The following is a 15,310-nucleotide window of genomic DNA, read 5'->3' as shown; positions in this document are numbered from 1 at the left end:
AGAAGAGATGGAGAGGAAAGTGAGCAGAATGGGAGGCAGGGAGGGATAAGAGAGAGAAACCACAGGCAGATACAAGGAATGTTAAAATCGAGGAGAGCTTAGATAAGGAGAGGCAGATTTCTGAGAAGAAAAAGGAAAGACGCTGGCAATCTTGGTCAGCATCTTAAGTATCTCTTAAACATCGAATGACACCAAACGCAGAGTGGAATCTTGGCATGTATGAGATGGTGGAAGAAAAACCCGAAAACGCTCAGAGTTGGTGGGAAAAGACTACCTAATCAAGAGAGAAGACTGCTGAGGGACCATTTTGATTGGCTGACCGTTCCTATGAGCATGAAATTGCAGTAGAGAACAGTCATGGGAAAGAAGTCACATTTAGTAAGAAGATGAAATACCCTTCAAGTAAGACTACAATCGTGCTATTGTGTTTCTGTGGAAGAGAGATTTGTGTATCAGCATGTGGGAATGGAAAGGATTCAAGTGATGCGGCAACACACTGGTTCAAGCATTTGTCAAGGGCGTCTTCTGGGGGCTCCCCCTACAAGAAGGTGAGAGCAGCTTTGTTAGAAGCCAGCAGCCAATGCTTATTCTGGGTGAACCTGTGGAATGTTGAGAAGCAGTGATCTTCTCTTGTCTCAGCCACATCCCTGCCGTCCCACCCCACCCCACCACCCCCTGCTCAAACAGCATATACCTGCATTATACTTAGAAAGATCAACAGCTCCTAAGTGTCTATCTAAGTTATTGCCAGCAGCCCTGATTCAGAAGTTCAGAAGCAGCAGGATTAACAGGTGAGGGATTGCAGTAAAGGCAGCTTCTGGATCTTGAATGAGAATTTTTCACATCTGCCGCTTTGGACATTTTTCAAACTCATCCCTCTGTGTATTCCAGGAGTGCTCACTTGAGCTGGGCTCGTCTCTTCTGGCCTGCACACTGAGCTGTGTAATTGAGGGAACTCAAGCAGAGGCAGTTTATGGTTGTATGAATAAGCAAAATACTCAATATGTGACCTGATTGTTTTCCAAAATTGCACAGTCCCTGGTTTTACTTGTCATTCTGGAACAGGAGTGGGAGGATGAGGCTGTGACAGTGAATGCATTCAATGGGTGTAATTAACCCATTTCATAAAAGCAGATTTTCTAAATTATGCTGGGAAGCACGGGAGGTTTTAACACTTTACTTTCCAAGGGAGAAAAAAAAGATCATTTTTAAAGGAGTTTATTTTCCCTGATACCATGAAACAAATTCATCTAACTGGTAGAAAGCCCACTGCATTCCTGATAGAGTGCATTGTTGGGAAATTGTTGGCTGATTTCTATGCCGTGATAGTTAGAAAAAAAAAAAAATGATTCCTTCCCTAATGCTGTGATTTTGCTTATCCATCCATAAAATGTGTCTTACTCATCTCTCTTCAGTGTGTTCTGTAAAAGCAAAAATATTATTTGTTAGCTTCCTGTAATCTAAGGAGCAGCAGGGGTCTGGAGAGTGGCTTGCCTCCTCACAGAAGCAACATCACTGACCCCGAACAAGGTGATGAAAGCCACAGGGGCAGGAGAACTAGGAAGGACGGACGTCGTGGGACAAATGATCTGTATCCAGTGATGCGTCCCCCAGCGTTTACCATCAGCAGAAGCCATACGTGGGGGACAGCGGCACCTCTACCACTCCCTGCTCTGACCTCAGGAGCCTCTCAGTGTGCCTCTCAACTCCAAGGAGGGCTTGGCTTCTACAGCCTGCACCTATCAAAGCTTTGGGTTTCCATTTGCTATAACTGGTAATATTCACTCTCTTTAAAAAGGCTGCTGCTGCTGCCGCTAAGTCACTTCAGTCGTGTCCGACTCTGTGCAACCCCATACACGGCAGCCCACCAGGCTCCCCCAGAATCCCCCTGGGATTCTCCAGGCAAGAACACTGGAGTGGGTTGACATTTCCTTCTTCAGTGCCTGAAAGTGAAAAGTGAAAGGGAAGTCGCTCAGTCGTGTCCGACCCTCAGTGACCCCATGGACTGCAGCTCACCAGGCTCCTCTGTCCATGGGATTTTCTAGGCAAGAGTACTGGAGCTAGTGCACATCAATCCCAAACTCCCTAACTATCCCTCCCCCAACTCTTCTCCCCATAACCCTAAATTCGTTCCCTAAGTCTGTGCTCAATGTTATGCAAAAACCTAAATGGGAAAAGAATTTGAAAAAGAATAGGAAAAAAAGAACAGATACATGTATACGCATAACTGAATCATTTTGCTGTCCACTTGAAACTAACACAACACTGTTAATCAGCTGTATTCCGAAACAAAATAAAACTTTTTAAAAAAAGTGTTGCTGGGATGACAATGCTTCCTATGCATAGCAAACTGTGATTTCCAAGGCAGACTGCTGAGACCTAACCATAGCCAGGCAGATGACACTGGCTTGGGTACTACCGAGCTGCTGGAGACCAAGGGTGTGTGCCAAACTCAAATGGTTGTGGACATCCTGGACAAAGCAAAGTGAGGTTTTATTTTGGGGGTGATTGTAGCTTCCACTTTCAGCTCAAATGTGTGACATCACGGTTTCTTTCTGATCTGTAGGTTGTACCGATGCTAAATCTGCAAATGACATTTCTTGGCTCAATTGATCTGCATGGTTACATACAATACATGAATCTAGAAACAAATACTTAAAGATTTCATTTTTGAAACACTTGGCCCCATTCTACAAGGGATTTCAGGCAAAAGAGAAGATGCTGACACTCTAGGCCACTGAAGAGGAAATTAGTGGTACTAACCTCACTCTGTCCCACTGGATACATTTCCTGTTTTGTCAAAGAAATCTGGAATATTTCAAGCATGCTAACATGTACAGAGTATAATATGATAAATCCCGTGAATCCACAATCCAATGTTGTTGACTCACACCACCTGCCATATTTGCTTTAGACCTTTTTACTTTTTAATGCAACTACAGATATAAACGAAGGCCCTTCGAGTCTTCTTTTCTGCAGAACTTCTTCCCATGTTTCAGGTCCCCCGGGGAATGCTGAAAACTTGCTGCTTCTCTACTCATGTAACTTCTTTTTTTCTCTCTTTTGATGGAAATAATTTCCTAGCAGGTTGTAGTTGCTGTGCAGAGAAAACCAACTAAATGGATTTAGCTAAGCCCCTTACTTCCCAAAGTACAGACTTTCCTTATTGTTAAAATGGAGGTAATCTTTTCTTGCCTGTATAGAATTATACAGCAGTGAAATTAAATACTATATGGAGATACTTTTGGAAACCATATCATCAAACACAAATTATAAGATATTTAGGAAACAAGCCTCCCTTTCTGAATATTTCTCAAAGGCCAATCAGATTTATTAAATCCTTACTTTTTACCTCGGAGAAGGCAATGGCACCCCACTCCAGTACTCTTGCCTGGAAAATCCCATGGGCGGAGGAGCCTGGTAGGCTGCAGTCCATGGGGTCGCTAAGAGTCGGACATGACTGAATGACTTCCCTTTCACTTTTCACTTTCAGGCATTTGAGAAGGAAATGGCAACCCACTCCAGTGTTCTTGCCTGGAGAGTCCAAGGGATGGGGGAGCCTGGTGGGCTGCCGTCTCTGGGGTCACACAGAGTCAGACACAACTGAAGTGACTTAGCAGTAGCAGTACTGTTTACCTACTGCAAAGAAACAGTATTTAATCCATGCACTGAGCCAACTAATAACAAGTTTGGTAACCATATAGCAAGGATTTTAATCATTCTGTCCCATCATTGCTATACACAATGCATGTCACTCAGAAGTCTTAATAGTTGGTTTCAACAACATGACCTGGAATGAAAAAAAGGAGTCAGTGGCTATAAGAACATAAAATCCTTTTCTTCCTGAGTGTATTTATAATTAGTAAAAAAAAAAAAAAAAAACTCAGGCAGTCAAAAATGGCTAATAATGTCTCACTACTGCTGTTCATGGGGAGAAAAAGAGAGAAGTAATTAGGGTACAGAACCCACATGCTAATTTTCACATTCTCAACCTGAGACCCCAGCTGCCTCACATGCATGTCTATGGATTCTGTGGCTGTACAAGGTGACAGCGGAATTTTAGCAATGTTGGCAACAGCTGTCTTGTCTGGGACCATGACCCTGCTGGGGACAAGTGGCAATAAAAATGATTAAATGACCATGTCTTCATTTTATAGGTCTTTATTTTTAAATCCGAGGAAGTCATCTTATTTTTTATTAAGAATAAAATTACTATTCCCAATGACATAGATAAACGGTTAGGTTCATTTCCTCTGAAGATACTATCATTACAGTACATGGCCTTTAGTTGTTTAATAGGCCAGAGAGACTAAGGGTCTTTGCTGAAAGGAAAACTGAAAAATGGAAAACCCTGGTTAGTTCAAGGTTTGGAGATGAATGTTAAGATCATGAACTGGATTCCTGTTGAGACATGGTGGATCTCAAAATGCCCATAGTCACACACAGAGTGTTTTAATAAGAAGCAAAATGTTTTAATTGGACACTCTTGTCATCTACTTCATTCAGCGGTGCAAAGTATGGGGTACTGACTTCTTACAGAGGGGACCTTGCTATTGGCTGAAACATTAACTTTGCACCTTGAGTCCTCCATGTAAGGAAATAAGGTTGGACATGAAGACAGATAAGGTAGGGAGATTGATAAATAACAGGGCACAGATGCAGGAAGGTACTGGTTTCATGGTGTTTACAGAGCACGTACTTTCATAGTTATAGTGCTCATCGCACTGAACCTGCAGCCGGACAGGTAGGAAGCCTTAGGTCTAGGTGTGGGGAAGAGGGAAGAATGACTTATCTGTGGTGAGAGTCTCCATCTTGAAGGAAAAACATGGTGTCCCCTGGATTTAGGCAGGGCAGAAATGAAGTGGGCTACTCTCAAAGCTTTGTCTGTTTCCTTGTTTTCTCAGCAAACAAATCTATTCCTTGTCTGTGCAAAGACTGGGAATGATGTGCTACAATGATGATGCCTTTTGTGTTATCAGTAGGGACAATTTCATCACATCAAAATAAAAATCTAATCCCCTAAGATAAAACCACATACAAAGACCTAGAAGAGGGAGATGTGACTGGTTGATTATCTTCCTTATCAACTGATTGCCCACCCCTCAGCGCCCCCCTCATAAGGCCAAGCCACGCAACTCCAAAGCACCCTCTGACGCTGCTCTTCTCCCGGCTCCTTTCTGCTTATGGCAGCCGGCAGCCTCTTTGCCACCTCAGGCCTTCTGCACATCCAGGTCTTCCCAGTGGGAAGGTTCTTGATCTGGGCCTCAGATGGCTGGTTCCTTCTCAAGTAAGGTCACCTAGATGCTCAGAGATGCCACCTGGACCACCTTAACTAGAGCAACGCCTCTTCCTTCCAAACCACTTGCACATTATCCTTTTTATTTCCCGCAGCACCGCATATTAAGCTGACATTGTTTTGTCTACCCATGGAATTGTCTCTTAATCATCCCCCATCCCACCCACGTGCTAGAGGGTAAGTTACTAAAAAGGTAGAGGCCTTGGGTTTGTTTGTTGCTACATTTTTGTTTTCAAAACAGTGTGTCCTCAAGGTTTGTAATAGTGATTAACACATTGGTAGATGATCAATAAATATTTGTTGGATAAATGAATTCAATTTCACACCCTAAATTTACTCCTTTAAGCATGTTCAAAAGATTAGATCTGATAGAGTGCCTGAATAACCTTGGACAGAGGTTTGAACATTGTACAGGAGGTGGTGACTGCAGTCATGAAACTAAAAGACACTTGCTCCTTGGAAGAAAAGCTATGACTAACCTAGACAGCATATTAAACAGAGACATTACATTATCAACAAAGGTTAAAGCTATGGTTTTTCCAGTAGTCATACATGGATGTGAGAGCTGGACGATAAAGAAGGCTGAGTGCCGAAGAATAGATGTTTTCAAACTGTGGTGTTAGGCAATACTCTTGAGAGTTCCTTGGACTGCAAGGATATCAAACCAGTCAATCCTAAAGGAAATCAATCCTGAATATTCATTACAAGCACTGATGCTGAATCTGAAGCTCCAATCCTGTGGCCACATGATGCGAAGAGCTGACTCACTGGAAAAGACCCTGATGCTGGGAAAGACTGAAGGCAGGAGCAGAAGGGGACGACAGAGGATGAGGTGGTTGGCTGGCAGCACCAACTAAATGGACATGAGTTTGGGTGAACTGCGGGAGATAGTGAAGGACAGGGAGGCCTGGAATACTGCAGTCCATGGTAGCAAAGAGTCAGACACGACTGAGCGACTGAACAAGTGCTGTGTGACCATTAACCTTCAGGACTGAGCTAGGACTCATATCCTAAAGGTGAAAGAAATTCTACACTGAAGTTAAAATGAAAATAAAAACAACATGGTTGTGTATGTTTTAAATCATACAGTTGCTTTAGTAAAAAAGCATAAATTCCACTGGAGTCAGCTCCCACAAAACTCATGCTGGAGTTTTATAAGCATGCTAAAATAGGTCAGCATTTTAGAGATCCATGAGCTAGGGGCTTTCACTTCAAGAGGGCATCAAGTTGACATTGAAAATGACTGTTGATGAACTGGTGCATGCGTGCTCAGTGACTTCAGCCATATCCAACTCTTTGCGACCCTATGAACTGTGGTGCGCCAGGCTCCTCTGTCCATGGGGATTCTCCAGGCAAGAATACTGGAGTGGGTTGCCATGCCCTCCTCCAGGGGATCTTCCTAACCCAGGGATTGAACCTAGGTCTCTTATGTCTCCAGCATTGGCAGGCAGGTTCTTTACCAGTAGCACTACCTGGGAAGCCCTGATGAACTGGTATTTGTATTTAAAATATAGGATAAGCATAAGATGTAACAAAACCCTGAAAATAAAGTTTGAAAATCATGCAGCTTTATAATTAAGCCTCATACACTGAACAGTTTGCAGACATTGGCTCAACATTCTTTTCCTAGAACTCTTCCAGTGGAAACAGTAGAGGGAGCTGCTGCCCCATGTTACAAATTACGTGAATTTCTCTTTTCAAATAAATCGCTGTGCTGAAATGTGACACATGTGAGCCCACTGCTCAATTCTCTTACCACAACAATGAAACAATGCACAAAGACAATACCAGAAAAAAAAAAAAAGAAAAGAAATCAAGAGCTCTGCCTGCAACCGAGAGGAATAATAACACATTTTCAAATTATTGCAGTTTTTAACAAACATGTTTACAGTGATGATGAATGAGAAGTGAGGCAAATGTCAGAAGGGTGGGCTCAAATGTACGGCTTTTAATGGCTCATTAGTTAAATGCTCTGCTCCGCCTCACTGCCAGCTCCTCTGCTCTTGCTTCTGAAGGAACAAAAACCCAGGGTACTTGGAAATAAACTAAGGCATTTTACATCCTGAGACTCTCCAAGCATCATCCTAACACAAAGCCACTATTTTCCATTCTTTATGCCGCTCAGACGACTGGAAGGCTTGAAAGACAAAGAATTGTTTTTTTTTTTTTTTTTTTTTGGGAGAGTAAGTGAAGATGGCCAGGACTTAGAGAACATGACATATAATAAAATTCAGCAGCTCACCAGAGATGAGCAAGTCCATGAGGACGTCAGTCCCACAAAATAAACCAGGGGAGAAGAAGACATCCCTGTCGATGTGCTGATAGCATCGCCTGATGGGAGTAACTTGTGTGTGTCTTCAGGAGCAGGTTTATACACCCAGACAGGCTATTACATACTCATTTACAGAGCGTGCAGTCTTGCACTTGAGCAATTCACTGACAGACATTTCAGTTTGGGTTAACTGGATTTTGAACAGAAAAGTTCAAAATAATATGAGTGTATTTAGGGTATACTTAGAGATTTACATTTCCAAAAAGTTCTTTCACATACATGGAGGCAGATGAAGAAAGTGCTATCATTTCAAGTTTAGGGAAAAGGAAGCGGAGACCTGGAAACGTCCGATGAAATGTCCCGGAACATCTACTTGATCCCAAGGCACCGCAGTGCTGGGCTTTCACGTGGGAACATCAAGTCCTGTTCTGGGTTTGCTTAAGTAAGGCTGACCCTAGTCCAGCTGCAGTGCAGAATCTTGTCTTTCACACTTGGGATCTAGCAGAATAAAGGGAGGTTTAGGGATCCATTCCTGGGTTTCAACACCTACTTATACTTGGGGAAGATCTCCTGGAGAAGGAAATGGCAGCCCACCCCAGTATTTTTGCCTGGGAGATCCCACGGACAGACATGCTAGGTGGGTTACAGGCTGGGGTCGCAAAAGAGTTGGATATGACTTAGTGACTAAACCAGCACTTACACTTGAGCTGTCCCAGTCAGGTTACTGGATGCCTCTGAGCCTCCTTTACCCCACTGTAAAATGAGCATCGCTTACGCTCTCACAAGAGTTCCGAGGATAAGGCACTGGCAATGGAGTACGAACACAGAGCTAGTGCTCTGACTGTCTGTCCCGACTCATCTTGCTCTGTCTTTAGTACTGTTTCCTCCGGTTTCTGCTCTTCCTTCCCCAGGCAGATGCTTAAGGGTCTTGTGCGTCCTCTCTGAAAACCTGCTTTCAATCAGTGGAGAAGGAAATGGCAACCCACTCCAGTGTTCTTTCCTGGAGAATCCCATGGACGGAGGGGCCTGGTGGGCTACAGTCTATGGGGTTGGAAAGAGTCAAACACGATAAGCAACTAACACACACACACACACACACACACACACACACACCCCCCAACTGAAGATATCGCGGCATACTGGTTTCCCTCCAATGAAGAATATTCATTCAAACTAAGACGAGAGAAGTCACTTGGAATTTGGGAGCTTTCCTTTGTATAGATCAGCTCTGCTTACTATCAGGAAACTGGACCAACATTTTATAAAAGGTATGTTCATCATAAAGGGTTATTGCCAACTCTAAGATTGAGTCACTTGCTCCTCAATTACCAGCATTCCAATTGAGAATAATTTTATTATATGCAGATTACATGCATGTAAACTTCAACTAAAGCTTCCTCAAAGAGAAAAAAAATTGCTATTAAGTATGGAAAGCTAACTTGGAGTAATACACATGACTTTGATGAAACAATCTTTTTTTGATGAAAGAAAATCTAATAACATTAGTTCAAAAAATCTACTTTTAGTAAATATTCCTTTATTAGATTTTTTTCCCCTAGGAAATGTACTTTCTTATGCTGAAAAAGGTTGTCCTTCCACACACACAAAGTGGTGGGAAATTATTTTTTGTAAAAAGATAAGTTTCTTAAGAAAGTGAAAAAACACAAATTTGGCCTCAGAACAAAGAATCAAAAATAGAATGGTTGGTTAAAACGTTTTAATTATATGAGATGCTTCAGGCCATTCAAGATTTCTTTCTTTAATTTTCTAAAATCTTCTTTGACACTCCCCTGAATGACAACCCTATCTCTGATTTAGGGAAGATTTAGGGAACATCTCTTAAAGACTTGGAGGGAAAGACATTTTCTTGAAGAAACTGAGCAAAGTATGCTGTTATCCAAGGGTCCATGGCTCCTGAAAACTCCTATTCCTTGGTTCTTTTCAGACATTCACACTGATCAGAATAAATCAATAAAAGAATTTCCCCTAACTTTTCTGAAGGCTAATTGCTCAAACACATGTGCTAAAATTGTATACTACACTATTCACTCATTTGAGGGACACTGCATATTATTTGATTATTGTTCAATAAGAGAGAGAGTTACTAGTTTTTCTGTTTCACACTGTCGTAAGACCCTGTAACACACACTTTAGGAATCTCATGGCAGCCAGCAGGGTGAATCAGATGCCATCTCCCAGTCTCAGTCAGAAGGGTCTTGGCTCTGTGAACCTTCCCTTCTTTTTCATGTTACCTTCCTTCCTGCTGTGAAGTGGGGCTCAAACCACATACAGTATAACGTGGAAAAAGGACGAATAAATGAAAAACATTTTGATCTAAAAGTGCCCACAGGTAAAGGGGGACATCTCTTAAGCTATATGTGAAAGTGAAAGTCGCTCAGTTGTGTCCGACTCTTTGCGACTCCATGGAATACAGTCCGTGGAATTCTCCAGGCCAGAATACTGGAGTGGGTAGCCTTTCCCTTCTCCAGGATCTTCCCAACACAGAGATCAAACCCAGGTCTCCCGCATTGCAGGCAGATTCTTTAGCAGCTGAGCCACAAGGGCTTCCCTGATAGCTCAGTTGGTAAAGAATCCACCTGCAACGTGGGAGACCTCAGTTCAATTCCTGGGTCAGGAAGATCCCCCGGAGAAGAGATAGGCTACCCACTGCAGTATTCTTGGGCTTCCCTTGTGGCTCAGCTGGTAAGGAATCTGCCTGCAATGCGGGAGACCTGGGTTCAATCCCTGGGTTGGGAACATCCCCTTAAGAAGTTATATGTAAGTGGTAATAAAATACAAATGACTGTATGGGACATACTGACAGAGATAAAAAATACTCTGCTGGCCTTTTAAACAGTAAGTCCTTTGAGAGCTGCAAAGGATCTCACTCTCTCAACAATCCAACCACTTTCCCACTGGAGTCACCTATCAAGAAACCTGTGCCTGTGACTCTCCACTCAGAGCTCCCACAGACTCCTCCTGGCTTCTGGGGACTTGTGGCACTCACAGCAGATCTGCCAAGACACTTCCCAGGCTGGACCCGACCAGTCAGTGTTGGGACCACAGCTGCCCGGCTCCCTGGGGCTCAGCACCTGTGCTTCTGTTAAGGCTACTTCCCTCTGTCAGCTGCACCCAGCTCGCTCTCCTCTTCCCTTCTACTTGCCTTACTGGGCGAATCTCCACAATTTTAATATTAATAGAAACAGCTTTGTAGAGATATCTGCTGTGTGTGTGCTCAGGTGTTCAGTTGTGTCCGACTCTTAGTGCCCCAATGGACTGTAGCCTGCCAGGCTCCTCTGTCTATGGAATTTTCCAGACAAGGATACTGGAGTGGTTGCCACCTCCCACTCCAGGGGAACTCTCAATCCAAGGATTGAACCTGCATCTTTTGCATCTCCTGCACTGGCAGGCGGATTCTTTACCACTGACACCATCTGGGGAGCATAATTGATATACAAAGACTTGCACGCATTTAATGTGTACAATGAGTTGAATTTGGACAGATGCAAACACCTGTGATCCAATCCCCACAACCAAGGTAACTGATATATTCAGCACCTCGCAGGGTTTCCTGTGGCCCTTGTGTGTGGGCATGCGTGTGTATGTGGTAAAAACACTTAATGTGAAATCTGCCTTCTTAACAAGTTTTGAAACGCACACTACTATATCACTAGCTATAGGCACCATGCTGTATAATGGATCTCTGGAAAGTAAGTAAGCATCTCACAAAACTGAAACTTTATACTCAGTGAATAACAACTCCCCAGTACTCCCACTCCTCAGCCCTGGCAGCCACTACTGTATTCTCTGCTTCTACAAGTCTGACCATTTCAGAAATCTCATAAAGTGGAATAAGGTGGTCCTTGTTTTGGTGACTGGCTTATTTCACCCAGCATAACATCCTCCAAGTTCACCCATGTTGTCGTGATGAGCAGGAGTTCCTCCATGTTTGTAAGGCTCAACCTCTATGCCTCAGTTGTCAGTTCCAGAAAGAAACCACCTTGGCATTATCGTTTCTAAGTTTTCTTCCTCTAGTCCAATTTTCTGTGAGCTAAACCTAAATACGTGAAGGGCAAGGACCGTATCATATCCATTTTTGCAAATCCAGCTCTTAACAGGGTGTTAGGCACAGAGTAGGCCTTAAATAAATGTTTAATAGTTTGTGAAACTATTAAACAATGTGAATTAGGGACAGGTTAATTTTTTATAAGCTCATTTCCTGAAAATATTAGTTAATGTGATCATGAAAGGACTGATTTGGGAAAACTCTGATCATTTCTAACCAGTTGGGAAATAAAAGTCCTCTTGCTAAAGTACATTATGTTTAGAAAAATTAAACATGAAGATGGCATAGAAAAATTAAACATGAAGATGGCATAGAAAAATATGCGGAGCCAGATATTTCACCTCTATTTTCAATGCTGCTCTTAACTAATTCCTGCAAGAATGACCAGGTGCTTCATGGGAATTTTTACAGTATGGTGGCATGCATGACATTAATTCAACCAACCATGTAAATAATTTAAATTATTTAAAAATTCAAAAGCTGATAAAAAATGCACCCCAAGATAGAGTTTTGATAATACTTGTATTAGAGAAAAGATATTTTAATCAACTAGAGGAGTTATCCTAGAATTAAATTCATGTTGTGAATTGTATGGCAGAAACCAACACAACATTATAAACCGATTATCCTCCAATTAAAACAAAACAAGACACAAGACAAAGAATTTCCATGAACCACAATTCTTAAACAAAAATGAGCTGATGGTACAGTCTAATACTTTTAAAACAAAAGCTAACTGTGAATAAAAACCTTTTGGGGGGCATAGATTCTTCTCCTTTATTTTGAAGTTTAACAAATTGATATTTTCTTATATTATAAAATATAGTAAACCATTTTTCTTTCAAATACCATGTACTCAGGATTTAATGAACACTTTGTATCAGACCCATAGCTGAGTTTATATTCTAAATCTAACACTTGAAATAAAACAACTACCTCTCTCTCCCAAGCACTCTGACAATAAAATAAAACCTGTGGAATTGAATATTATAAACTTTCATATGGCTGCATGTTCCTTAATCTTCTAAATTCTCCAGTAAAGTCATTTGATCTATAGCTGAGAACTCATTCCAGGATTTGGTATAATCCTCTTCTGTCCTAGACATTTGGCAAGCTTGTCATAAAGACCTTCATCATTCAAATTCCTCCTTTGAGACAACAATTATCTTGTCTTGAAAGCAGTGTCATACATTTAGAAAACTATGTGATGGTCTAATCTTGCCTGTTAGCTTGTACCAGCTTTTCTTGTTTATAGCAGGAGACAATTACAGAAAATCCTTCAATGTGTCCTCTTTTGCTAGAAAATTTGGAATAACAAAGCTGATTCCTTTAAAGACTGGGTTCCAGGATGCCCAATTTAATGTCTCCCCCCTTTCCCCACCACACTTGTTTCATAACAATATCAACTGACACCAGTACATTGCTAAGAGAACAATTTACTTGAATGGCTAAATGGATGAAACGAAACCAGGATAGAGCAGCAGTCTTGTTCATTTTTGGCACGTGACCACACCCTAAGTGACTCCTGGGAGGTCTAGTCTAGAGCCCTCTAGTGGTGGTACAGGTGCTTCTGGTCTTTAAAAAGACACTCAATTCACCATCTTCATTTTCTCATCTACAAAGTACATTCATTTGTTGACTCATTCATTGAATAATTAATAGTCACATGTTACATGCCAGAAACTGTGTTACACAATTATGCTTCAATATGCCAGCAAATTTGGAAAACTCAGCAGTGGCCACAGGACTGGAAAAAGTCAGTTTTCATTCCAATCCCAAAGAAAGGCAATGCCAAAGAATGCTCAAACTACCGCACAATTGCACTCATCTCACACGCTAGTAAAGTAGTGCTCAAAATTCTCCAAGCCAGGCTTCAGCAATACATGAACCATGAACTTCCAGATGTTCAAGCTGGTTTTAGAAAAGGCAGAGGAACCAGAGATCAAATTGCCAACATCCGTTGGATCATCGAAAAAGGAAGAGAGTTCCAGAAAAACATCTACTTCTACTCTATTGACTATGCCAAAGCCTTTGACTGCATGGATCACAATACACTGTGGAAAACTGTTCAAGAGATGGGAATATCAGACCATCTGATCTGCCTCTTGAGAAACCTATATGCAGGTCAGGAAGCAACAGTTAGAACTGGAAATAGAACAACAGACTGGTTCCAAATAGGAAAAGGAGTACGTCAAGGCTGTATATTGTCACCCTGCTTATTTAACTTCTATGCAGAGTACATCATGAGAAACGCTGGGCTGGAAGAAGCACAAGCTGGAATCAAGATTGTGGGGAGAAATATCAATAACCTCAGATATGCAGATGACACCCTTATGGCAGAAAGTGAAGAGGAACTCAAAAGCCTCTTGATGAAAGTGAAAGAGGAGAGTGAAAAAGTTGCCTTAAAGCTCAACATTCAGAAAACGAAGATGATGGCATCTGGTCCCATCACTTCATGGGAAATGGATGGGGAAACAGTGGAAACAGTGTCAGACTTTATTTTTTTGGGCTCCAAAATCACTGCAGATGGTGACTGCAGCCATGAAATTAAAAGGTGTTTGCTCCTTGGAAGGAAAGTTATGACCAACCTAGACAGCATATTCAAAAGCAGAGACATTACTTTGCCAACAAAGGTCGGTCTAATCAAGGCTATGGTTTTTCTATTGGTCATGTATGGATGTGAGAGTTCGACTGTCAAGAAAGCTGAGTGCTGAAGAATTGATGCTTTTGAACTGTGGTGTTGGAGAAGACTCTTGCGAGTCCCTTGGACTGCAAGGAGATCCAAGCAGTCCAATCTAAAGGAGATCAGTCCTGGGTGTTCATTGGAAGGACTGATGCTAAAGCTGAAACTCCAATACTTTGGCTACCTCATGCGAAGAGTTGACTTATTGGAAAAGACTCTGATGCTGGGAAGGATTTGGTGCAGGAGGAGAAGGGGACGACAGAGGAAGAGATGGCTGGATGGCATCACTGACTCGATGGACATGAGTTTGGGTGAACTCCGGGAATTGGTGATGGACAGGGAGGCCTGGCATGCTGTGATTCCTGGGGTTGCAAAGCGTAGGACATGACTGAGCAACTAAACTGAACTGAGAGGTTCAAAATAAATTCACAGGCAGTGGCCAGAAAGATAAGAAAAATAAGAGTTGAGTTACAAAACAATGTGCTCTCTCTGCAGGAGGTTTAAGCTCATAGGATCATGGAAGATGACCCTCATGTGCTGAAAACACCTGAAAGGGCTACATGGGAGATCTGGGGACTGAGCAGAGCCTGACAGGTGGGGGAGCTCACCTGGACCTCAGGGAGAGCATTCACAACCCATGGCATTTTTGAGATCGTAAAGAAAGATGACACTATAAGTTGCAAATGTAGGAAGGGCACAGAGAAGGATAGACAAAGAAAGGCAAAGGGCAAACTCTGAAAGGGTTAGAACGGTCTGTAGAAAGTGTGGAATCCATCTAGAAGGAAAGGGATATTATTAAAGAGTTTTCAACCAAAGACCTACACAATCAGAGTTATGATTTAAAATATGACTCCACTTGTAGAAAGTAGAGGCCAAGAGACCAGCCGGGAGAAGGCTACAGAAACAGATACAGGTTGGCAGAGGCCTAAATAAGGCAGTGGCATGAAGAATGAGAGCTACTAGGACATAGAATTCACATGATTTAGGAACTAT

The 15,310-nt window shown here is 42.2% G+C and overlaps 1 protein-coding gene across 1 annotated transcript in view; it reads right to left on the bottom strand.

Annotated features, from left to right (window-relative positions):
• Positions 1 to 15,310, bottom strand: part of COL19A1 (collagen type XIX alpha 1 chain) — a 412,517-nt gene that overhangs the window by 103,229 nt on the left and 293,978 nt on the right. The window lies entirely within an intron of this gene.

Source organism: Bos mutus, chromosome 9 (assembly GCF_027580195.1).
Source record: "Bos mutus isolate GX-2022 chromosome 9, NWIPB_WYAK_1.1, whole genome shotgun sequence".
Classification (NCBI taxonomy): domain Eukaryota; kingdom Metazoa; phylum Chordata; class Mammalia; order Artiodactyla; family Bovidae; genus Bos; species Bos mutus.
Note: the sequence above shows the minus strand (reverse complement) of the source record. Positions and strands in the feature narration are given on the sequence as shown.